Below are 26,897 nucleotides of genomic sequence, written 5' to 3' on the forward strand. Positions count from 1 at the left end.
CAGGCCACATTGGGCTGGAGGGCAACGAGAGGGCAGACGAACTGGCCGCCGACGCCCACGAGCTGCCCCCTTAGCCCACGGCAGCCCACGCAGCTGTGGATGACACCCGCCTGCTGATACAGCGACATGTACGGGCCCAGCACCCGGACCCGAGGTTGGCCACTGGAGAGGCCCCACCACCCGTCCGGGCCACACGGATGCCCAGATACCAACGCTCGGCTGTCCTGCACCTACGTGTGGGGTGCGTGTGGACAGCCGAGCGAAAACACCGCCTAGCACTCATCGATGACCCGTCGTGCCAGCACTACTGAGCGGCTGTCCAGACCCTGCCACATCTGGTGCTGGAGTGCCCCCAGTTTGTGGCAGGGAGGACTGAACTATTGGCCGCCTTCAGGGGAGGGGCTCGGCCCCCCGAAGAATTTCTGTGGCTGCCAGGCAGTGCCAGAGAGTGGGACGAAGTCCATGAGGCCCTGGGGTCCTACCTGAATGCCTCAGGACTCCTCCCAGCTCTCCGCTTTCTCCCCACATAAACTAAACGGTGTGTGTGGGTGCTTTGTTTTTTTTTTGTTTTTTTTTTGTCTTCGTGTTTTAGTCTTTACCTTGTATATATTGTATATATATGTCCTGTTAGACCTGTATATTTGTATATATGTATCCTCTCCTTCTTTCTATCCTCCCTTTCCTGTACAATTGTTTTCCCCATTCCCCACACCCCCCACACCAGCAGGCGTTCCGGTGTCCACCCTTAGGTGAGACAAAGTAGGCCTGCTGGTGGTCTTTCTTTTCCTTGTTTACAATAAATTCATTCATTCATTCACAGCAAGAAAAAGCACTGTTTTGTCACGACTATCACGACAGTGAAAAAAGGAGGTGCTTAGAATAGAGTAAATATGGTACATTGTTTTCAACATACATTTGTGGTGAAATAAAAGTTTATTAGTCAAAAAAGCTTCCAATTAAATTCAATACTTGAAGCGAAATATTCACATTCGATTCATTATCAAAAAATTTGATATTTACACACTCCCTAGTCCTCGTCAATGGCGCTGTGTGTGTGCTGGAAGAAATTGAATACAGCGAAGGTAACGCATTTGAGGCCGTGTGTGCGTGAAGTCTGATGTTCCACACACCGAACGTCTCACGCTCCCCAAACCATTGGTGCAGGCGGCTAGACGTAGAGGAATCGAGGTCAACCCGGAGTGGGTGGTCACAAAGACGACGCGCACAAAGGCAACCGACGCAAATGCAGCAAGCTCCGGCTTCTTCAAGCCGACCTTGAAAGGTGGCGGCGGTCAGCGTGCTAAACTGCTAACCAAGAAGGTTGCGCAGCTTGTCGCCGCTGCTTTGCATTCATATCCAATTGAGGAGGAGCTAGGTTTTGATGCACGCCGCAGTTACAGTGTACTAAAAGGCAGAGATGTGCCATTCAGGGGAAAAAGCAATGGAAAGCGCGGGTCCCTTTTGCGATAAAAAAATTGTATGGAGCGCAGGTGTTCCCCAGGGAACTCCTGTCGCAGCCAGCGCCACCTATAAGTTTTTAAATCAAACGAAACCGTTACTTGAGGGGTTTTACAAAACTTCATGCCATAAAATGAAGAAATAAGATTGTTTTCGGGCAATAAATAGGCTTAACTTAATTAACAAACAAAACTTTTGAAACCAACTGGTTAGCAGCGGCCACCAGGGGAGCTGCTTACAACAGGAGTTCCTCAGCAGAAATTTTCATCGCAAAAGGGACACTCCTAATCGGCACCAAACGACACACCTCTCTCTTCTAGTACACTGTACCGCACTGCTCGAGTATAAAGTCTCATCGAGGAGAACATTTTCTCAGAGCGTTGTGCCGGAACTCTATGCTGAGGAAAGGGAACGAATCCAAAGGCAGTCACTTTAGCCATGGCCCCTATGCTATTCCGTGACGACTGACGGGTGGACGGCGAGGTCTAGAGATAGCTACGTCTCGTTCACGTGCCACCTGCTCGATGAAGAATTCCGGCCTCGAAATTAGTACCACCTAGCATGCCGGTACATGCCCGAGGGCCCTATATACACCCAGAAACTTATGGGCGAGGTGAGGATAGAAGCAAACTTTCTTATTTCTCGGCGTTGCGTAATTAAATTTGGTAGGCACCTTGGAAAGCCCTCTAAATGGCGATATCAAAAGCAGTTTTTATGTTATGGAGATTTACATGCTGCCCGCTCGTGGAAAGCCTAGTGAAGTGACAAAACGTGGTAGGAAGCTCTGAATACCTTTAAATTGTAGTCAAAACAACACTACAGGGTATGACATTCTTAGAATTTTTTTTAACTCGTGTTTTTTTTCTGTAACCATTTGGACACAACTAATATTGGCATAAATACTAAATAAAAAAATAACAAGGCCCTAAATTGCAAATCAGGAAATTTTATACCCTGCAGAACACTTCAAGGATTAAAAAAAAAAACAGGAACAAAATCTGTCCAGCGGGTGGTATCCTCTCCACGACCAACAGGGAATGCTTGAAATGCACTTTTGAGAAAACGGCTCTCAAAGTTTACAGAGCACTTGATGTTTCTCAAAAGGCATCTGATGCATAGTCCTTGCTCAAGAATGACCTCTTGGGCTTTTGCCCATTGATCTGATGTAGCATCGCAATAATGGGTGTTTTTTTTTTTTTCCAGTCATTGCAATTGATTTCACTTCTGCCTCCCCTGACAAAATAATTTTTTTAGCGCCTTCAGAGGCCATTTTTCGGCACCACATTCTTATATGGCATAGAATATGAGTTCTGGAAGACAAAGCAGGCAGTTTCCAAAAATCGATTTTTTTCGGCAATTTCCACAACCCAATCTCCCCCCCACCCTTAAAGCGCGTCCTCCTTGATTTAGCTCAGGAATGGAGACTACCTCAAGACTGCCCAGTTTTCATTGTCACTGACAATGTGAGAAACTTTCTGGGCACGGCATCGCAAACAGGATGGACAAGCATACAATGCTTCGCGCACACTTTACAGCTGTGCATCCACAGCGCAAAGAGGGACCCTCCAAACTTTGAACAGCTGCGTGTCAAGGCACGGGCAATTGTAGGACACTACAAGCACAGTTCCCTGGCCAGAGGTTGCCTCGGAGATGTACAGAAAAGCACAGGAATGGAGCCCCTCGAAGTTGTCCAAAAAACGTCGCACCAAGGTGGAATAGCGAGTTCAAAATGCTGTCCCGCCTCTTAAAGCTTCGTCAGCCAATTTCCTTGGACCTGTCGGAACAAGACTCACTGGGGGTCCTTACTTCAGCTAAATGGAGTCTGCTGACATCACTGACGTTTGTCCTGAAGTGTGTTGATGATGCAACAAGAGAATGTTGCTCAGAAGAACACCCCACCCTTTCACAAGTACTGCCATTGGTGCATTGCATGCAACTTCTTCTCTCCCAGCAGCAGCAGAGTCATGGGGAGGAACCCATGTTTGCAAAAAACCTCGTTCATGCAATGAAGTGCAGATTTGGTGACATGAAATTGCATGTGCCACGTGCCTTTAGCACAGCACTGGACCCACGATTTAAGGCGGTGTGTTATGACGCTCGCGAGAGGCAGTGGCTCAAAGGTGAACTTTGCTCCTCTTTGGAGAAGAGCCTGCCTCAGGGGCAGGAAGGGGAGGAGCCCACCGTCAGCCATGCACCTACGCACGTCTGGAATGTTTTTGGTAGTGTAGCTGCCTCCAGCACTTCATCAAGTTCTCGCTCCCAGCGACTGAAGGAAGAGGTGGAGGAGTACCTCCATAGACCTGTACAGCCACGCTCAGAGAACCCTTTCCTTTGGTGGAAAAATTTCGGTGCTGCCAAGCCATTGTCTAGGCTAGCTCGGCTGTACTTATCAGTGCCAATAACACAAGTGTCTCGTTTTCGGCGACAGGAAATGTTGTCACCGCTCAAAGAGAACACCTTCTCCCTGAGCACGTTGAGCAGTTGGTGTTCCTACACAGCAGCACGCACTAATAAGGGAGGCTGGCTGGAAACAAGACTGTGAATAAATTCAAAGATGAAAAGTATAATGCCTCATGTCTGTCTCTGGTTGCCTCGCTATTATAATGGTTAAGAAGAATATTTCCGGTGAAATAGCAAGCAAATGTCATTGTGACAATCTTACATAGTTCATCGCATCAATTTTTTTTTTGTAAAACCAATTATTCTACAACACCACATGTGACAAAATTATTCTTTTATGTGGGTGTCGAAGGCTTAGTTAGCTTCTGTCCCATTGCCTACAGTACAAAGTCCGAAATATTGTGGAAAAAAAAAAGTTGGCGGTCGTTAGCCAGAGTTGTGTGTGCAGAGACACAGGGCAGTAAGGGACATTGTATTTGCTTTCCCAATTCGAGCAAAAAAATTCTGAGAAGCAGAAGAATAGCAAAACCACCACTCATCTGTGACATTAGCGCTGTTGCACTTGCATCACGCTGGGTCCTGGACCTGAGAAGACATCTCGCACTCTTCAGACTGGGTGGGAATGCCAACGCTGTGGGCCCCGTTTGCCTGCATGCAGAAGAGAGAATTTCAAGGTGGAAAGTGACACGAAGTGACAGCTCAGTGATTTCGCGCAGACGTCTACACGGACCCAAAACTGAAAAAAGAAAGTGGGAGAAACACTAAGGAAACACAAAAACCAGAGCCCGACAAATGTGTTTGCCCCAGTCGCTGCTACACAGCCCAAAAGACGCGGTGTGCAAATATCGCATTTGGGATTGCAAATCACACATGATCAGTAAAAACTAACTGCAAATTGATTTGAGCATTGTCAACTACGATTGGTGAAAAACTGACTGCAATTCGAACCAAATATGTTCACATACTACAAATATCTTTGATTTAGTGTGCATGCAGGCACTTAAACATAGTTTAGCACATCTGAGTGTTCATGTACTCGTAAGTGTAGGTTAAGAAAATGGTACACAAAATTAAAAATGAAGTATTAGAGCAGTACTAACACGAAAATTTTATGTCCCACTTTTATTGCCTTCATCGATGCTTAATGGTCTGGCGAACCCGAAACACCACTTTAAATACTTCAGCGCGCGATAATTAATTACATTGAACGGCCTGAAAATCGTTTGTTTCAAATTCCCGCGCTTTCAGCCCGAAAGGCGCATATGACAGAATCCCGGCATGACCTCACCGCTTTGTGCGGACATCAAAACACTGCGGAGGCCGGTGAGGGCATTGTTTCGTCCGCGCCGCCGCCGGAGCTGAATGGCAGAGCTGCCTGAAGGTACTAGGCCTACCATTGCGGCGGAAATTCGATGACCGCTTTCAATAAAAGTTCCGATGGCAACTTCTATTGAGATTCCGGGCTATATTATCACTTCCTTTCCCATGTGTATAATTTCATTTTTGCCAACACTGCCTTTTTGGGCAGCGGTTATTTATGCCTGTAGCTCTGGTTACGTGCATGTTTGTAAATGCGCCGGCGCCCACTCTCCGCTCGCGGGGCCGCGCACGTGATGTGACGTCATGAGTTTTTGACGAGCGCTGTCCGTGTAACTTCTTTTGGCTACCATGGGATGAGGTCCCGCTGATGTGCATTTGCCGTGTGCTGTTCAGTCGGCACGATAAATGAGACCCAATTAATAAAGTATGTTCTTCGCGTCACAAGCCGCTCATATTTCAGCCAGGGTATTCTGTTGAGTAAAGGAAGCTGATTGATTGATTGCAGGGTTTAACACGCCGACGCAACGCAGGCGATGAGGCGCGCCGTAGTGGAGGGCTCCGGATTAATTTTCACCACCCGGGGATCTTTAACGTGCGCCGAAATCTCGTCCACATGGGCATTTTTGCTTTTCGCCTCCATCAGAAAAGCGGCCACCGTGGCCGGGAATCGAACCCGCAACCTTGTGCTCGGAAGCACAAAACCTTAGCCACTGAGCCACCGTGGTGGGTGAGTAAAGGAAGCTAACTGTGCAATAATATTAACGTCGAAAATTGGTGTCAGTACTCCTTTAAGCCAAGACGGCAAAGCAGTGGGATGACAGAAATATACACTGTTTTGTAGTAACGCAGGTTCCTCAACATGCTATGGATACATGAAGTAGAACTGGCTGGTCCCTCCAAACAGAAAAGTGGCCGTTTCTACAGGCCTGCTAGTAGCGAGCGGGTGTAACCTTACTGCAAGCATTGCCAACAATAACTCTCAGTTCCTTCCCGATGCCACCGCATCGGCACGAAAGCTCTTTTAGGCTTATAAATTCGGCACGAATAGTGTTTCGCTTCGGCCAACATACTTCACAGTATGCATGCCCTTGTTTTGTGCAAGGACTGCAAGTGTTGGACTTTCTTGCACAGCTTTGGCGTCGTGCAAGAAAGCCAATCCAAAGGAGCAGATGGTGCAGTGAAACTTCGAAAGTTTGCAAGTCGTGCTGCAGAGTCAGCTTTAATTGTTTTACTACTTTTAAATTTGGAACGTTCAAAAACAACTACACTGTGAATCGAACTGAATGGTAAAAAGTATTTACCAAGTGCGTAAAGTTTTGAATATTCGCAAACCTCTACCAAGAACTAATCACCGTACAGTCCGGGAACTTTTCACGTGGCAAATTTACATAAGGAAAGATCTTTGCCCTAATATACTCTAGAAAACAATCAATGAAAGATCCATTGGTGGGTCTAAATTTCACATGAGCAGCTATTTCTTTCCCCTCATAATCACAAGGCTTGACCTGATGCACATGCCTTGCTCCAGCTGTAAAAGCCTGCAACGGGTGTTTCTAGCACGCCCGTAGTACATTGTGCTCTGTGTTCTAACGTCATCAGTGGTCACATTCTCTTGGCTAACTCATTTCTTACAGCGTCATAGGCCATAGGACACGGCGTTCTGATGATTTTAAATGTCTGCCAAAGCTCAAAATGGCGCCTGGCAGACAACTAAAGCCATCAACGTATTCATTGACAAATTATTTTGCTATTTGATTATCATTTGTTTACATTTCATGTGTGTAACCAGCGTTGGGAGTGAAATTTGAACCCAAGGTAGCAGCGAGCTGGGCAAAAATGGCATCCTGTTTTACTGTGCTCCGCAAAGGCGGACAGCACTTTCACGGACTTTGGCCGCTGATGCTGCTTGTAGTGTGTGCTCATATAGACAGATGGCACCACGGCGACCATTGGTGTGTGTGCTACCGATCGAGAGAGGGCACCACTTCCACAGTTGCCGATGTGTATATATTCAAAGGTGAATAAAGCCTTGGGGTCAGTTGCCCGTTACTGGCGTGGTGTGCGTCCGTGGTTAGCCGGGCGCGTGCTGTGGAAGTACGCCCCACAACACTGCTGATTTTTTTTTACCCCAGCAGCAGTGATAACTCCAGCAACAGTGCGGATTCTTCAGATTTTTGCTCTGACGAAGACGCTCCCATTCAACGGCCTCAGCCTTCGACAGGTGCTGCCAGGCAAGATTTGTTTTTGACTTCGCACTGTATTTATAAATAAAATGTGCTTCCTATCTGACGACTGCTGTTTTACTTTCATGTGTACGGTCTAGACGTGCGGCAGGGATATTTTGCCAAACGCACCGCGCCGTATCGCGTTACCACCTTCAAGATAGCCGGGCACTTGTGTCAGATTAGCGCTGCAGAGCGACGCGCGACGCTTCTCAAGAGTGCTGGATTTTTTTTCTTGTTCTTTTTTTTTTGCAGCAGCAGCAGCAGAATGCAAGCAGGTATACTTGGATGCATATTTTAGGGGGACCGACTTACTCTCAAGTGGCTACACGGAGCAGCACAGCTGTCAGGGCCGCTCGGTTGGTGGGCCCACAAAAATCCAAAACTTGGTGTCAGAGTTGATGTATATATTTAACCACAGCTTAGGAACGTAGAAACAACTTGTATATCTTATAATTCCTAAAATAACTCTTAGGCTCAGTACAGTTGTGTGTGTATTTCGGCCGTTTTTCCCGCAGTAAAAAAAAGCAGCAGGCTTGGCATAGTTAAACAGCATAGTTAAGCAGCAGCATTGGCTGCCTGCCACTCCACTTGTTGCCAACAGGAATCTACAGTTCGTAGGTGACATTCCCATTCCATACTGACTTGCTGCCTACACAGTCCTGCACTCGCTGCACACTAAATTTCATAACATGTACAAGCGGTGATGGGACGTGTGCACAAGTCGGACAGAAAGCGTGTCGGGTACACATAGTGGTGCAAGCACAGCTCCCCCGCAACCAACGTTGACACCAGCTTGTGGCTCTTGTGACGTGCGTTTCACCACACGCGTTCCATTGTTTGTTTTTCTGTTACTCTGTTTCAACACGTCGACGGCGCAAATTTTATCGGCATGCATCATCCATTGCTTGCACAATAATAATTACGATAAAGTGCTGAGAGAACCCCCACCAAAACTAGAGGCTTATAAAATAAAATGTAGAGGATGGGCAAACTTCCCGGTAATATTACGTCAAAAACTATCGTATTTACACGATTGTAAGTCGACTCGAATGTAGGTCGACCCCCAAAAATTGCATCTCTCAAAAAAAAAAAAAAAAAAGTGAGCGCCACCTAGAAAATCATATCACAAAGAGAAGCTCTTCCGTCAACCCACACGGCGGCTCTAATGATCGATGCTCCCACAAGAGCCATGCGCTCACGGTATGCGCGGTAGATGCTAAAAAGAAAAGCTTTTTAAAGTTAAACAGAATTCTCCACGTGCACAATGGGACAAATGCCGAGCTCATACAAATAATCAAAGACAAGTACGTCGGCTCCAACCCCCCGTAAAGCTCCCGGACTACTCCGGACCAGAGAACACCTTACTTGACCGACCAATCACCGTCGAGGAACTCCGTGCGGTTGTTCAAAAGCTGTGGACAAAGTCGACACTGGGACCCAATGGCATATCCAACAAGACGCTTAGAAACCTCGACGAGACTTCCCTCACTGCGCTAGCTAAATTCATGAACGAGTGCTGGTTGAGAGGCAGCCTTCCCAAAATCTGGAAGACTGCAAAAATAGTCATGATACCTAAACCTGGAAAAAAGCTTCACATTGACAACTTAAGACCAATCTCTGTAACATCTTGTATTGGCAAGCTCCTCGAACACGTCGTTCTTAACCGTATCAGCAACTACATGGACGACAATGACCTATATCCGCACACTATGATAGGGTTCAGAGCGAAGCTTTCTACCCAGGATATTATGCTACAAATCAAACATCAAATAATCGACGGCGACAAACTTTCTCCTTTGGACACAAGGGCAATCTTAGGTCTTGACCTCAACAACCAAGGCTTTCGATAGCGTCAGACAGGAAGCGATACTAGACGGGCTAGCCAAGATAGCCCCAGGGAAGCGAGTATACAATTACATCCGAGAGTTCCTTACAAACAGGACTGCTTCCCTTTCCGTCGGCAACCTTGAGTCGGGTGACTTTGCCCTGGGTGGTAGGGGTACACCTCAAGGGTCTGTGCTCTCCCCATTTCTTTTCAATGTCTCACTTTTAGGCCTGCCTGAGAGATTAAGCAACATCAAAGGCCTTCACCACAGTCTGTACGCCGACGACATTACTCTGTGGATCGGCAGCGGCAGCGATGGCCACATTCAAGACACCCTACAAAAGGCAGTAGATATGGTGCAAAATTATGTTCGAGAACGTGAACTGGACTGTTCTCCTCAAAAATCCGAGTTGCTCATCTACCGGCCTACCAGTAGGGGACGGAAGAGAGACTCATCGAATCCCGACATCTGCGTCTACGCCAACAACCAGAAGATCCCAGTTTTCAACACCATTACAATCCTCGGCCTATGACTGCAATCGAATGGTCACAACAAAGAGACAATCCTTCATCTCAAGAAGAGCACTCAGCTCACCATGTGACTCATCTCCAGAGTGGCAAACAAGAATAGAGGTATGAAGGAAGACACGCTCATACGGCTCGTACAAACCTTCGTAATTAGTAAAATCACCTACAGCATTCCTTTCCTACAGCTCAAAAATGACGAGAAAGTAAAAATTAATGGCTTAATTAAGAAAGTTTATAAACAAGCAATGGGATTACCTGTTACCACACCCAACGAACGCTTCGAAGCACTAGGCATCAGTAACTCGATTGAAGATGATGATGATGGTTGGATGTTAATGGCGCAAGGCCAACTAGGGCAAAGAGCGCCAAAACAGTGGTTAAATATGAGAGGTGAGAACTTAGACACTGAAATTAGTAAGCAAGAACAAAAGTAAAATCAATAAAAGACAGTGAGGATGGCTGGTGTAAAGGGCCAGATTTCATGATGCGTGATAGGAAATGAGGTTTAAAAACTTGACTTCTGACAAATACTCAAACACACGTTTGACGGAAACAATGGCATCGTCACCTAGGAAAAACGATGGATGTAGGGGAATATGTTGTCTGTAGAGTTCTCTGAAGTGTTTGTGTCGTGTTGTGTGAAGTGCCTTGCATGTGATTAGTATGTGCACTACGGATAGGGCCTCTCCGCACCTGCCGCACTGGGGTCTAGGAGATCCCGTCAGCAGATATGAGTGCGTTGCATGGGTGTGCCCTATCCGCAGCCTACCCAAGGCGACTTCCGTGTGTCTGTTGTGCGATTCAGATGTGTACCGTCCCAAGTGTGGCTTTATTACATGTAGTTTGTTGTCTGTCTGTTCATTCCAGTGTGTTTGCCATGTTCTGCGCAAGTGTTGTCTTATGTGTGGCTTGAGGTCTGTGTAAGGTAGTGTTGTTATGTCTACTGTGTTTCGGAGTGCAGCATTGGCGGCCATTTCATCCGCCAGTTCATTTCCGCCGATGCCAGAGTGGCCTGGCACCCAACACACAGTCACCTCAAGGTTTGAAGAATATGCCAGCACAGTTGATTTCAAGACAAGGTTAACTACATGGTTTTTCGAGGACTCTCCGGATGACAATGTACGGACGACACTCAGCGAATCTGTATAGATGATGGATTTAGGAATATGATGTTCAACTATGTGACTTACAACAAGAAAAATGCCATATGCTTCTGCCGTAAAAATACTTGTCTTTACATTCATGGTTCTATATGCTTCAAAATTGGGCCCATGCGCCGCACAAGACACTGCAGTGAACGTTTTCGATGCATCGCTGAAAAACTCTGCTGCCTTGTATTTATCCTGCACAGACATGAAATGCTGCAGAATCCCACTTTTCGGTGTCCTGTTCTTATTGTATTTTAAGAAAGACAAGTCACATGCAACAGGACGAAGATGCCATGGTGCTACAAGATCAGTGATAGATGACTTGAATGTGTCTACAAAGGAGACCTCATGAATAGTGACCTCGTCCCTTACTCTGAGCGAGAAGGGAACAGGAATGGACGGGCGATTTAAAAAGAGTTTTGATGTGGATGTATCATTAAAAACCGGTTTAAAAGGATGGTTGTCCATTGATGAAATTTTAGAGGCATATAACAAGTCAACATAGGTTCGCTGGTGTGATAAGCACCATTTGTCACACTCTGCGTAAAGACTCTGTACAGGGCTCGTACGGAATGCGCCACAAGAGAGGCGAAGCCCCAAGTGAACCACTGGGTCGAGCATTTTAAGTGCTGTTTTAGTGGCTGACCCATACACAACACTCCCATAGTCCAATCTAGACCCCACTAGACTTGTGAAAATACGTAACAGGAGTTGCTTATCCGTTCCATACGACTGGTGGGACAAGATTTTAAGAATGTTGAGAGCCTTTAGACATTTATGTTTCAATTGTTTAATGTGAGGGATGAACGTAAGCCTTTCATCCAGCACCACACCTAAAAACTTGTGTTCCTTCCTCACAGGAATCGATACGCCATTAAGGATAATGTCTGGGTCCAGATGGATCCCACGCCTCCTGGAAAAGACAACACAGGTGCTTTTTTCTGGGTTAACTTTAAAACCGTTCTTGTCTGCCCAGCTGGCAAGTTTTTTGACACCGAGCTGGACTTGACGCTCACAGATGGACATATTACATGATTTAAAAGATAGCTGGATGTCGTCTACATACATTGAATAAAAAATTGTAGGTGGCAATGCCTTCCCAAGGGAGTTCATTTTAACTATGAACAGAGTGCAGCTTAGCACTCCACCTTGCGGAACGCCGTTTTCTTGCACATGAACTCTTGAGAGTGCGCTACCTACTCTCACGCGAAACGTTCTTTCGGACAAATAACTAGCAAAGGTGTTGAGCATATGGCCCGAAACACCGAAAGACTTTAGGTCACTTAGGATCCCGTAACGCCAAGCGGTGTCATAGGCCTTCTCAAGGTCAAAAAATACCGTTGTGCAAAACTGTTTGTGAATGAAAGCGTCCTTTATGTATGATTCAAGGGCGACAAGTTGGTCATTTGTAGATCGCCCCGCCCTGAAGCCTGCCTGGCAGCCCTCGAGAAGACCGTTGTACTCAAGGAAGTACACAAGTCTCCTGTTTATCATCTTCTCGAAGAGCTTGCAAAGGCAGATTGTAAGGGCGATGGGCCGATAGCTAGCAGGAGAGGAAGGGTCCTTTCCTTCCTTCAGGAAAGCCACTACTATGGCCTCCCTCCAAGAGCGAGGAATGTGCCCCGAAAGCCATATGTTGTTGTATAGATGTAGGAGTGTTTCAAGAGTGTTTGGGTGTAGGTGTTGTATCATGGTGTATGTGATTTTGTCTGCACCTGGAGCTGAAGGCTTACATGTGCTCAGAGCAACCTTCAGCTCATGAATTGAAAAAGGAGAATTGTAAGAAGTGTGCGACTTGTTGTTATCACGCAGGGACTTCTTTTCTACAGATGTTTTGTGTTTCATGAAAGTGTTTGTGTAGTGTGCTGAACTGGACACGTGTTCGAAGTGTTGTGCAAGTGTGTTAGCCTGGTCTTCCAGTGTGTCCCCTGTTGTACTAACCAGGGGCAGGCTGTGTGTCTGTTGTCCTTTTAGTTTTCGTATTCGTGTCCAGACTTTGTGTGTGTCAGTGTATGAGTTGATGGAAGTGAGGAAGGTGCGCCAACTCTCCCTTTTCGCCTCACGACGCACTCGCTTTCCAAAAGCCTTTGCCCGTTTAAAAGAAATGAGGTTATCTGACGTGGGGTACCGCCGAAGGACACCCCACGCCTTGTTTTGGGCCTCTCGCGCCCGCCTGCAGTCCTCGTTCCACCAGGGCCTCCTTGGGGTGCGGGACCCACTGGAGGCCTGGGGAATGGACTTTTCGGCGGCGTCGAGGATGTGCGCCGTGACGAGTTGGGCGGCTTCCTCCACATGTAGGTGTTTTATGGATGTGTGGTGTAGTTGAGATGTTTGTGTGAATGTGCTCCAGTTTGCTTTTGATTCATTAAACCTTTTATGGGAAGATGGACTGCTCGGGCCTATACCTATATACGTTAATGAAGTGGGGAAATGGTCACTACCATATGGGTCCGAGCCCACACCCCACTCAAGACATGGAAAGAGAACTGCGGAACCAATAGCCAAGTCAAGATGAGAGTATGTATTGTGTCCTAAGTTATGGTATGTAGGCTGTTTTTTGTTGAAAAGGCATGCTCCGGAGGATGTAAGAAACTTCTCTAACAGGCGACCTCGGGCATCCGTTCTGGAGGAGCCCTAAAGAGAGTTGTGCGCATTAAGGTCGCCTGTTAGTATGTATGGTTCGGGCAGCTGGTCAACCAGTGCCTCGAAATCAGAGCTCAGAAGTGCAAAATCAGGAGAGATGTGAATAGAGCATACCGTTATCAACCTATTAAATATTATGGTACGGATCGCTACAGCCTCGAGGACAGTGTTTAAAGTGACAGGGTGGCATGCTAATGATTTCCGGGCGATAATGGCCACACCTCCTGAAGAGTGGGTGCAGCCAACCCTGTCCTTTATGAATACCATGTACCTATTTAAGAAATTTGTTTGTTTAGAGTTGAGGTGGGTTTCCTGGAGACACATAATACTTGGCTGACTGGCATGCAGAATCTCATACACATCGTCAAGATTTTTAAGGAGGCCTCTGCAGTTCCATTGGATAATATTTTCTGTTCCCATTGTTTAAATTTAAGAATGACTGGAATGTGTGTGTTCGTGTGTGTTCATGTGTCGTCTTTCGGGGCTGTTACTCTTGGATTGGGCTTTTTGGGCCTTTCTGTAGGCTTGGAAGTCGGTGGCCGCTCCTTGCGCTGCGTTGCAGGCAGGAACGGCCCGACGTCCATCTCGTCGTCGGATGTCCGAGGGGTGCCCGACGGACCGGGCCCCCCGGACTTGGCCCCTGTTCGGGAGCCCTTCGTTTGAGCCGCCACCGTCGGGGGCGCCAGAGGTGGCACGGGCGGTGCGGTGACGGTGGGAGCCGGTGCGGGGCCCGTGGTGTCCATCACCTCGGTACCCTCCAACGGACTGGAGGACGGGGAGACAGAGGCGGGAGCGGCACCGGTCCCGACAGGAGTGGTTTGCACCACAACCGCTGCTGCCTCAGCAAGCGGCGTAGTGCCGGGTTGGGCTGTGTGAGGCAACCCAGCGGGGGGCGGGGGTGGGACCAGGTCAGACTCGCTGAACTGGGTCCCTGTGGAAACCAGACGCCGCTCCGCCCCCCAGCGAGCCGCGTCTGCGTACCTCCCCAGAGGGAAAGAGGCGAACCTCTTTCGCGCCTCTGGGAAGGTGATGTTCTCCGTGACCTTGATGTTAATTATCTTCTTTTCCATTTGAAATTTTTCACACTTGCGGGAGTAGGCTGCATGCGCCCCCCCGCAGTTCACACAAGAGAGGGTGTCGGATGTACAGTTGTCACTCGGATGGTCATGCGACGCGCATTTTGCACACGTCGTTCGGCCACGGCAGGAGTTTGTACCGTGCCCGAACCGCTGGCACTTAAAACAGCGCCGCGGGTTCGGCATGTAGGGACGGATGGAGCAACGGATGAAACCTGCATTGATGTGTTGTGGCAGAACTGCGCGGTCGAAAGTCAAGATAATGTGTTTGGTGGGAATCTCCTTGTCGTCTCTGCGGATAGTGATGCGTCTCACGGCAGTGACGCCCTGATCCTTCAAGCCGGCAAGGAGATCCGCATCCGTTTCGTTCAGGAGGTCTGTCTCGGATATCACACCTTGCGAGCTGTTGAGGCTCCGATGGGGTGTGACCCTGATGTCTAGATCAGCCAGTCTAGTCTGAGCTAGAAGCTTCGTGGACTGCTGCTTGTCATTTACCTCGATTAGTAGTTCACCAGACCTTTGTTTTTTGCACTTATATGATTTTGCTATTATGGCTTCAAGATATTTTGCGATCAAGAACACTGACTGAGATGCAAGAGGGTGGGTTGGATTGAGGGACTCCATAACAAGAAATCGAGAGTAATGATCTGGTTCAGGAAATGTCAAAGATGGCAATTGGGGAAAAGATACTTCGGTGCGGCCCCTTTTCAGGGACCGATCACGTTTGGGGGGGGTTTTTGAAAATGCCATACAGTATGTATAGAAGCAGGGGACGGGGGTACTTTCTTCCACAACCTTACCCTGATAGCTGAGGAGGTCCCGGAGCTCCCTGCCTGATAAACAGACAGGGAGCCCATCCGCCGGAGCTTGACCTGGGCTCCGACGGCCACCGTTCGTGGTTTCTAACCCTCCACCTATAAACACATCGCCACGGTTGGATCCAGCTTATGTTTGGGGGCTCGGGGTCCGCGGTATCGCCAGTACCGTCACCAAGATTGCTCAAGGTGCCCCGTGCGGGGAACTCGATTGAAGAACTAATTAAAGCGCAACAAACAGCCCAATTAGAACAGCCATCTAAAAGCAAAACGGGAAGACAAATTCTGCAGTCACTAGGAATCCGAAGTGGAAGTTCCCTCCCAAATGAAGCTGACCTCCCACACGAATGGCGAAAATACATTCGCATCCCGCCACTACCAAGGAATATGCATCCAGAGCTAAATGTGGAAAGAAGACAAGTTCGAGTACGAGCCCTTGACAAACGTTTCCGAACCCACTGTGAGCCACGGGAGATTGTCTACGTTGACGCAGCCGACTACTACAACGGCAGCTCTTGTCTCAACGCCATGGCAATTGCAGTCGTCAGTAATGACGGAGTCACGGTGACGTCAGCATCCACGCCAGCCAAACATCCCACTCAGGGAGAGGAAATGGCCATAGCCCTTGCTATAAATTCTACCCGAGCAACCACAACCATGAGCGACTCGAAGTCCGCCATTCTTAACTTCTCGAAAGGCAGGATCTCCCCTGCAGCAGCCTCGTTATTAGAGAAGACCCCTCACCAAAGAAAAATTCTTTTAATATGGACTCCGGCCCCCTGCGGCCTACAGGGGAATGAACTGGCACACGCAACCACTCGAGCTCTGGTCAACCGAGCTGTGCTGCCACCACAACCACCATCATCCCCACACAAGATGTCGCAGGAAAGCCAAGAACAAGCACACGTTACAAGATCTCACAAAGACAGGCTAGTCACATACAGGGATATAATAAATCACTACAGGTTATCCAGATGCAAATATCCACCGGCCCACCACACTCTTTCCAGGAAAGAGGCAGTCACGTGGCGACGGTTGCAGACGAACACTTTTCCGAGCCCTGTTTCCCTCAACCGCTGCTACCCAGACCTTTACTCAAACCTCTGCACTTTATGCAACAGCAGAGCCGACCTACACCACATGATATGGTCCTATCATAAGCTCCAAAAAAATACGAATGGCTATAATAGCAAATCCGATGTAGATACACTTAGAAGCTACAAAATTAAGACTGCAGAACAATGGGAGACTGTTCTGCTCAGCTCCACACCGGAGGCACAACTGACAGCAGTCCGGATGGCCGAAGCCGCCGCGAGGATCCAAGGAATCCTGGCTGACGGATGAGGGAGGGAGACCGTCCAAGTCGTCCACCCTTCAGAATCCATCTCGGGCATCAAATAAAGTCATCTCTCTCTCTCTCTCTCTCTTTTGTATAAGCACCAGGAATAACCATGCACTGTGGGTTGAGCGGGAAGAGCACATTCGCTGCGAGATGACAACCATCGAAGAAACCGGCAGCGGCCACTGCGGCGCGATACCAAAACAAACAACATGGCGGCTGACGGAACCTCCCATCATTGCGTTCGGAAGTGTACTGAACAATGTGATATGATTTGGGCTACGTTGGCGCCGCGCATTCAATCAAGGGATTCGCTAATACTCATTTTGTTTATTATAAACGAATAAAACGATTCTTGGCGCGTTTTTGCACGCAATTCGTGCGCGTCGGTGTTGCGCGGGATACTTTTTCACGCCGGCGTCGACGATTACGCGCGCACGGCAGCTTCTGCTGCTTTTAAGTTCTACCAGTTCTACCTCGGTATGATGCGTGACGAGCGCGGTAGTGGGAGGAGCCTGACAACTTGCCCCAACCGGCTGGCGCCGCCGGAGATGTTTAGGCTTACCACGGTGGCGGATATTTGATTGGCGCTTTCCCTAGCGGCGCGGATAATGCTTTATAGTGTCGTTTTCGACCGCATTATCAGCTCCTTTCCTGCACAAACGTCTTCGTTTTTGCCTTCAGTGATATCTTAAAGAGTGGTTACAAGCGGTCGCTGGAGCTACGCGCACCTCTTCGCGGCTGGTGACGCCGCCATGTTGCCGCCGCCGATCGCGTAGCGTGCAGCATGCGGGTTGGAATGGACCTCTCCCGGGGTACGTCACGCGGCGGCCGTGACGTCACGGAAATCGCACGTGCTGGGTGTGGCCGGGAGGGTGGTTGGCAAAACATTCGGACCGGCGCGCGGCGCGTATGCAGCGAGGCTGCATTAGACGCGCGCAAAAGTGGAATTTTTGTTTACGTGTTGGCTTTTCTGATGCCGGTGGGCTGCTGTGCTCTCGGCTACCCAAATTTTGCGAGCAAAATCAGCGGCATCAGACTTTTCGGAGTCCCCACAGAGGTAAATTCGGCGTGTATTGTGGATGCGCGTAATGTGCCGAAGAGGCTGGCAGCCAAAGCAGCGACATAGTCTGCTCTTACTCGTAGCAACATTTCGCATTCTCGAACTTCAGCTGTTCTACAAAGCGCAGTCATACCGTCTACATTGGCAGTCCGCGCTGATTCGTGCAATGAAATGATACTGTTTATCAACCATCGATCTGCTATCATGAAGCACCAGCAGAAACTTAATTGCTCAAGTGAAATAGGGGGGGTGGGGGAGGGGGAGGAGGGGGCAGACGGAAATTTTTTTGCTGCGAAATATTGTCATGTTTTGAGGAGGTAGAGCACTGTATTAAAAACACAATGCATGCCTAACCTGCTTAGGCGACGCGAAATAAATGTTTCGACGAGGGATCCGCGATAGCCGCCTGCCGCCTGATCGACAACGACAAAAAAAGTTTGGTCTTTTGTTATGGGGCGATCTGTTCAAGACGAACGAAATTCATTGCTTGTAAGTACAATAAATGTTTACCTTGATCAATTATATTCTGCCTTGAGGATGCCGGAAAACTGAGATGCTTGCCGTGCTCACATGTAGCATGTAGCCTTCGGGGCGAGATGGGCCGCTCACGCGACTCGAAAAATGTGTTTGCCTTTAGCGAACAGACTCAGTGAATATTCATTTGTTGCGGCCTCCCGACGCTGGAGTATGCATGCGGGCGTACATGGACACTAACTTTAACTATCATGAAATAATGACTACTGAAAATATTTTAGTGCACTGTCGCAAGATATACGCACTAACCATATGTGGCTGCTATGTTACTCTCACAATGACGATGAACCATTTCGAGATTTAACTGGGGTAAAGGTAAGAAAACAATCGGTGAATCTCGTAGAGAACGACATCATCGCGATATTTTTATTGAAATAATTTTTGCCTTTTGCTCTTCATATTTTTGTTTCGTTGCTGCCTATTTTACTATTTAATCCTTTCATGCTTTACCTTTCTTTTTTCCCCTCGTCATGAAATCGTGTGTACGCCACTGTCTCCGGGCGACGCGAAGAGACCAAGAGTAGGGAGCGTTTAGCTGCCTGAGGCACCGCGCTTAGCTTAAGCGGACCTCGAAAGCAACAATAAATTAGCTTTCCTTGGTATGTGTCCGAACACAAAGAATCTTCAAAAACATTTTGGGATGCGTCGCAACAGCACCAACCTTCAGAATGACTCGTTTGGCTGTTCTGCCGCGCACTGATTATCCGAAAGCGTCGCCGTTCAGTTGACCGTACGGTAAACGAAAGTGCTGCGGAGGTTGTAGATGCGGAAAGCTACATGGAGGTGCGACGGCCACAGCTAGGATAGCTAGACCCCCACCTGCAATGTGGGAAGCCAGTGACGGCCCGAACCAACGGCACATCGCTCCTTTCGGGCGCCGGGAACAGGGAGGATTTGCCAGGCCGTGCCGTCGGCGCAGGCGCTTTCTGCCAACCGCCACCTCACTTCGCGGCCGCCAGCAGGCGCCACCCGTCGCGCACGTGCGCTGAGTGACGTCACGTTGTTTACATACAGGGAGAAGTCCATTCGCGGCAGCGTCAGCGCGGCGCATTTTCGCGAGCAGAAAACGCCCCATGCGGTTCACACTTTAGACCATAACCATGGGAACGAGGGTGCAAAGCTGTCCCCACCTCGTAGACCCCCGACTTCTCGTTTCTCTTGCCGTTACTAGCGGTCGACGGTTCGACTTCAATTCTAAGTCGACCCCCCGACATTGGATTGTCAAATTTGAAAAACAGGTCGATCTACTATCGTGTAAATACGGTAGCCACACTGACACACCAGCAGTGCATCTCCATTTTTCCCTGGGTTGCCATCACTAAACCCATTAGCGTATGAATAAAACAGGAGACTCAGCCCTTCATCTATAACGCTTTCCTAGGGATCAAACTTGGAAACTTGGAGGCTCACTAAAAGTGTTCAACTTACATTCAGGACGACTCGGCGGGCAATGGAGTGGAAGATGATAGGCGTAACATTAAGGGACAAGAAGAGAGCAGAGTGGGTGAGGGAACGAACACGTGTTAAGGACATATTAGTAGAGATTCAGAAGAAGAAATGGACGTAGGCAGGGCATGTAATGCGATGGCAAGATGACCGTTGGTCATTAACTCTTTCATTACGGCGGAAAAACGGCCAATTTTGAGTGCTTCCACAAAACTTTTTTTTTTCTCTTGAGCTACTGGACACACTTAGCCTTGCTATGCATGAAATTGTACCTCATAGATTGCTCTTCGAAACACAAAGCAGCAGTTTTGTTACAGATACAATTACTTACAGTTTATTCGTCCAGTAATCAGAAAAAAGCCCCCAAGAAAAGTATACGAAAAACACAAATCGGCAATTTTACCGAAACTAAAAATTATTTCAGGAATTTTAAGATATACAAATTGTTCCTGCGTTCCTTGGCTATGATTCAATATATAAATCAACAGTGTACACCAAGTTTTGGAGTTTTGAGGGCCCATCAACCTAGCGGAACTGACGGCTGTGCCACGCCGCGAAGGCACTGAAAGGGTGAGTGAGTCTATAAAATGTGCATCCAAGCATACTCTTTTGTGTTCTCGCACAAAATCCTTATTAGTTCGATGGTAAAAAAATAGAAAAAAAAATCCAGCACTCTCGAAAAGCGTTGCGCATCGCCCTGCAGCGCTAATCTGACACGAGCACCAGGTTATCTTGAAGGTGATAGCACGATGTGGCGCGGTGCATTTGGCAAAATATCCTGGCCGTACGTTGTCGAGACCCTAAACACAAAAGTAAAACCGCAGTCGTCACATAAGAAGCACATTTTGTTTTTAAATACAGCGCGGAGTCACAACGAAATTACCTGCCAGCGCTTGTTGAAGTGCGAGGCACCTGAACCAGAGCTTCGTCATCCAAAGTGAAATCTGAATATCCCACATCGTTGCTTGACCCATCACTGCTGCTGGAATCAGAAAAATCTACAGCAGGAGCTGCCGAAGTGCTTGCTACAGCAGTCCGACTGTGCGGAGCCTTTGCCCTGCAGTAGGCGTTGATGATGAGCGAGTAGGAGGAGGAGGAACCACTATTTCGCTGCTTACAGAGGCCAGGCATTGGTTGAACGAGATTTCTTGAGAGCCACCAAGACATGGAGATGCTGCAGCATTCAAAGAACACCAAAACGGTAAGCACTGGCAAACGTGCATGCTTTGTACACCAAGCTTTAGCATCTCCCTCAGTGCGTAGCATGAACTTCTTCGCCTTCACGTTTCCCCAATCTCTCCGCCCCTCGGCTTATTCCTGTCTGCTACCCCTTCCCCAGACTCCCGCAGTGACGAATTTGGCATCCTGGCAAACTGTCCTCCCGTTTCTAAGAACAATAACATCCGTCTTTCTCCCTCTCATAAGCCACACAAGAAACATGGCAGTTGCACCTTCTCTTCAGTTCAAAACTGAATAACCAGCGCTCCCGACATCAAAGGTTTTTCCCGAACGACCATTGGACACGTTCACAAAGGGTGCTTTGTTCATGAACATAGATGTCAGAGTTCATGCAATTGTAGGGGTGGGAAATGGTTGGGCCGTTTTAGTAAATTGGATATTCCATCCTCAATGGGACGGGCAATAGTCCGGGTGGGGCGTCCTCTCAGAAATTTACAACAGTAATATTCCACCACTTTTTGCAGAAAGAAGAGTATAAAGTACCCATTTAAAAACTGTCACTGCCACTTGGGAGCCAAACAAATAGGAAAGATGATGATGATGGTTGGTGGTTGGAGTTTTTTGGCACAAGGCCAGCTGGGGTAAAGAGCGCCAAACAAAAGTATCTAAAAGAAAATAGTGGCTACTAAAGCCAGAACAACAACAAAATCAATTAACGGCAATGGTGATGGCTGGTGTATAGGGCCAGATTTGATTATGCGTGATAGGAAATGAGGTTTAAAAACTTAACGTCTGACAAATACTCAAACACACATTTCACGGAAACCATGGCATCGCCACCTAGAAACAGCGATGGATGTAGGGGGATCTGTTGTCTGTAGAGTTCTCTGAAGTGCTCAAATAGGAAAGGAATCAATGTTACAGTTTGCACAATGAAAACTTTAGAAGGCCCACCTCGAGAAGTGCTGATGACACCAGCCAGAGCATCCGTGCCCTTCACACCCCCAGGAGTACTGCAGGCCCATGGAGCTGGACCAGGAGTGGTGTCGCCCATGACAGCTGTCCCCACAACCACCACTGTGGGGTTCCCAAGCAGTGTGGCAATGTTGTAGGCTGCCAAGGTCAGTCTAAGCGGGGCTGGAAGCAAATCCAGAGCTGTGTTGATCACCTGGGTCAGCGGTGAAACCTGATACCACTCTGCTCCATAGCAAGCCCTTTGGCGAACCTATTAGGGGGGAAAAAAATCCCTTTTGTGCTTTTACAAAGGTTACGTCCTCTGTTACACATTACCCATGCCAGAGATTTTCACATGTTTGGCAATATGCTCGGTATGGCTCTGCATACTTCGAGCATCGAAAGTGATAAATTTTGATCATTTCTAGGTTATATTGCTCAGGATATGTTACTGTACTTTTTTCACTGTAATACAATGGTGCAGTTGGAAGATCAAAAAGAAGTAGCAGAAAATACGCATACCAACAAACTGCATTTAACATAACCCTAAAATCCGTATTTTTTATACAGTAAATGCTCATCAGTTTGAACCACAAGGAGAACCCGTCTCAGTTCGACTTAATGAAACCGAACAATAGCACAGTAACGGATATTTCTGGGACAATTGGTTTTGCATACGAAAATGTAAAACCGGTTTTGCATACGAAAATGTAAAACCGCAGACACGGACGGGACACTGAAAGTTGCGAGTCCTGCCACCTCTTTTTCACGGTCCCATCCGCGCGCGCAGTTTTACAATAAAAAATAAACAATAGCAACGACACATTGTGATAAGAAAGCAGTAGGGCATATCACCAATTTGGTTCTTGATTTATTACGGGGTTTAATGTGCCAAAACCACACAGGTTGTTAGGCACACCGTAGTGGAGGGCTTCGTAATACTTTTGGCCACCTGAGGATCTTTAATGTGCACCAAAATAGGGATCTTTAACGTGCGCCGCGGGTATTTTCGCTGTTCGCCTCCATCAGAAAAGCGGAGGACGCTGCAGCTGGGAATCAAATCCGCATCGTTGGGATCAGCAGCACGACGTCTTACCCACTGAGCCACCACAGCGGATACCAATTCAATGTTGAAAAATGTCCGTGATTGCAGTTTAAAATTTGTACTTTCAGCACTTTTTGCTCTAACGACTTAATTTGTGGAAGGTCGCCTCTTCACCTTCTTAGAAGAGATGGGTAGCATTAGGTCAGAACATGGCTTTCGTGTGGGAAGCCGCACTACTGCTTCAGTTTCCTTTACCACGTCGTCCCTGGCAGCAAGACGCTCTGCTCTCCTCACCTCAGATATTCTGTATTCATCTGTCAATGCAACGTGCCCCATTGCACTCCGGTCTACATCGATGCAGCCCACCAAAACTATGCTATGTCTCCCAAAACGTTCATTTTTGGGCATGTTAGATTGTTCTTACTTCCCTATTTTACTTTTTCTCTCAATCCTGGAGACGAGGCAGCTCGGAGGAAAGCAAAGCAGCCTTGTGTGTAGGTGGCGGGTGCGTTCCTCTGACCGTGAAACATCCACCAAGCCACCAGCGTTGTGGCACGTAGTTCGAATTATCCGTTGCAGAACTTCCATTCGTATTAACAGTCTTTTTTTATACATTGACTTCTAATGCCCTTGGATGGAACAAATTCTACAGTAAGAATTATCCATAAATTCCCATTGTTGAAGTTAACGACCTTTCACTGCAGTCCTGGGCACTATCCAAACAATACCATACATGCCCTCTCACCTTGCTGCTTGGAGAGCAGCTACTGCTTTCTCGTACAGCACCTTAATATACATACCTTTTTTGCAGCTCCCCGTGAGCTCCTACGTCACACACAGAAAAAAGCTTACAAAGGAACAGGACAACGCTCATGAAGGAAAGGAATGGTGCTCACGCTGCGAGCACAGGACCACCAGTGATGGGTCACAAAGAATAAAAAAAAAAGCTCATGAAACTGGTGGCAGGTGGGCAAGGAAAGGATTGGGCGATGTGGATGTTTTATGGACCAGTTTTTTTAATGAGGAGATCTTTCCTGTCCTGACTTTCGTTCACCGTGGCGGCCGCTAGGAGGACCGGTACTGGAAAAAGGCCCACTATGTTTCGCAAGTTGGCTTTTCGCCAGATTTTATTTACCTTCGCCGATAACAAACACTCGGACCTGACATAACGTCACAGATTAGCGTACAAGAACCCCAGCTGATGTCTGCACAATAGCATGACAGGTTAGTTTCAACAGGACTATGCGCCTCACTGCAAGCAAGCGCAAAGAACCGAAATCTAAATCTTCGAGGTTATTTTCTATGACCAGGCAACTTGGTCGAAACGACGGCAGCGACACTTCCAAGGAAAAATGAGCCGTCCGTGCTGAAACAAAGTGAGAAATTTGCAAACCGAAAACGCGAGGAATGACAAACTATCGCCGCTGCCGAAGTCACTGCCATGACCACAGCTACACACGACGGCACGTAGAAAGCGCTACATTAACATATCATAGTTTTCAGGAGTGCGCATGCGCGAAAGCACGGCAACGCGCACGTCTCGTTAAACTTAAAGCGTTGCTTAACGTTAACTATAACGCCTGCAAAAACATCTAGCTACGCACGGGCACATCGGGCAAATTAGTTGACTCAAACGGGGCCAACGCCAATATGACACGCTCACATTCTTCCACGAAGTTCTATTACAGCGTTGACACTTTCCCGGTGAGTTACAATAAACACACCACCAACGCACGCCCATGCGGAAACACGCGCGGACAGCATGCCAGTATTCTAGGCGCTGTAGTACGGAGGACGCAAAACAATGCCTACCTTTCAATGTCACAAAAAGCATCCACGAACGCCAAAGTGCTCACGTTTAACATAAATGCTTCCGCACAGCGCGGCAACAGTTTTCCGGTACAAATACATCAATACAGATTTGTTTTTACGCACAGAGGTTCTTCAAATCTCCACGTGCGCTCCCGTTCGCACGCGCGCTGCCCGCGCCGATTTCTTTGCTGGTGGCGCTGACATCTTGTAATTTTTACTGTTGCCAGTGGAGCCAGATGAACTGGTGGAACTGTAGACAGTGCTTTCAAAAGGCTGGGTACTTGTTTAAAAAATGCAGACCCCTAAACTACTAAAACGTTTACCTATTAATTGGCATTTCTGATTACTTTGAACAAGCGTGCTCTTTTATAAAGTTTTCAAAACGTAAACACCAAATGCTGCACAGTACTCCAAACTAGTTTCGGTTTCGATCTCGATTGGTGTGCAGAGAGAGAGAGATGGAACTTTATTCGGGCATCCGGCGTGCAAAGGACACGATTCCCGGCCACGCAGGGCTCGGTCGCGTCCCCTCTATCTAACCACCCTAAGTCGCAAAAGTCCTAGGGCGTCGGGCTTAGACCCCGAGGCGGTTGGTCTCGGCGTCCGCTCGAGCTACTCGTAGCGCTCTCGGCCGCCACCGTCGGCCCCCGACCCCCACCTCCCGCATGGGAGGGCGGAGTGCCGGGAGGGACGGGCGGTCGCGGGGCCCCCTTTCGCCTTTGCAGAGCCAGAGCCGCCTCGAGCCGCTGGATGGCCCTCCTCTGTTGTTGAGGCTCCGCAGAGCCCACGCATTCGCGCACGTCCGGTGGGTACGGGTCCTGTGCGTCCAGTTTATCCCCCCCACCGTCGCGCACTGCACAGTCACAGCCCCACATGATATGGGTCAGAGTCGCAGTTTCGCGTTCACACACACTGCACCGAGCACTCTCGTAGAGGTCCGGACACACGTGCCGCGCGAGCGCCGGCGTCAGAACAGTCTCTGTCTGTAATTGCCTGAGCTTCACCGCCTCCGCCCGAGACAGGTCCCGGTGCGGGAGCGGAAAAGCACGCCTCTGGTCCCGATGCCAACGAAGCACCCCGCCGTAGTCGGTGAGGGGCTCCGCTTCTTCGTCGTCGTCGATGTCAGTTGTTTCACCGCAGTCCTCGAGGGATGACGACAGCGGACGGGATGTCGCGACCCGGCACGTGGCGAGACCACGGGCCGCAGCGTCCGCCTCCTCGTTGCGGTTGCATAGTCCGGGTGCCAGCTCCCCCGGCCCGCGTGGGCCGGGAACCACTTGATGATCGTAGTCTTCGTGACCCCCTGCGCTGCAGCCCCCGTCGTCCGCCAGGACTCCAGGAGCCGCGCAGTGCCACCACACACCACGCCGCGAGCAAAGTTGCGGATGGCTGTCTTTGAGTCACTGAGCACCGTGCGCACACCGGGCAGGCCCAGGGCCAAGGCGATCGCCGCCTCCTCTGCCTGGCTCGCCGACCGGGCGCACACGTTGCCCGCCGTCAGTAGTTCACCGGTGGAGGCCCGCGCGGCCACCGCCACGAACGTGCACGGTCGCCCACGGCACTTGGCCGCGTCCACAAACACCGCACCGTCGTCCTCGCTGTACTGGTGAGCCAGCGCGCGCGCGCGCGCGGCCCGTCGGCCGGCGTCCCTCTCCGGGTCCACGTTCCTCGGGAGCGGGTACACGATCAAACTTCTGGCGATCTCGTCCCGAAGGGGGACCAGCTCGTCCGCCTCCGAAACGCCGCCGACAGCCGATGATGCCGTGGGCCCTCCGCAGCCACCCGTGTCAGGAGGCTGTAGGGCCGCTCGTGCCAGGATACGGCGTCCCACGGCAGTGCTGCCCAGGCGCGCCAGTTGCGATGCTCGTTGCGCCTCGCTAATCTCCGACAGGGTGTTGTGCACCCCCAGAGACAGCAAGGCCGACGTCTTCGTGCCGTTCAGGAGCCCCAAGGCCCCCGTGTAGGCCTTGCGGATGGCCGCGTCGATGCGCTGCCGCTCCCCCTTGGTCCAGCGGTGAAAGGCCCCCGCGTACGCCGCGTGGCTGACCACGAAGGCCTGCAGCAGCCGCAGGAGACTCGCCTCCCGC

At 49.1% G+C, this 26,897-nt stretch overlaps 1 long non-coding RNA gene across 1 annotated transcript; it reads right to left on the minus strand.

Annotated features, from left to right (window-relative positions):
* Positions 1-132: 132 nt before the first annotated feature.
* LOC144146830 (uncharacterized) lies at positions 133-25,138 on the minus strand. Its single transcript, XR_013317742.1, has 3 exons — positions 24,811-25,138; positions 21,954-22,136; positions 133-4,506 (listed from the first exon to the last, which is right to left on the minus strand). It is a non-coding gene; the product is annotated as an uncharacterized LOC144146830 (long non-coding RNA).
* Positions 25,139-26,897: the final 1,759 nt, after the last annotated feature.

The sequence above is a fragment of the Haemaphysalis longicornis genome, unplaced genomic scaffold, assembly GCF_048455015.1.
Source record: "Haemaphysalis longicornis isolate Haplotype H1 unplaced genomic scaffold, Haemaphysalis longicornis Haplotype H1 scaffold_7, whole genome shotgun sequence".
In the NCBI taxonomy this organism is placed as follows: Eukaryota; Metazoa; Arthropoda; class Arachnida; order Ixodida; family Ixodidae; genus Haemaphysalis; species Haemaphysalis longicornis.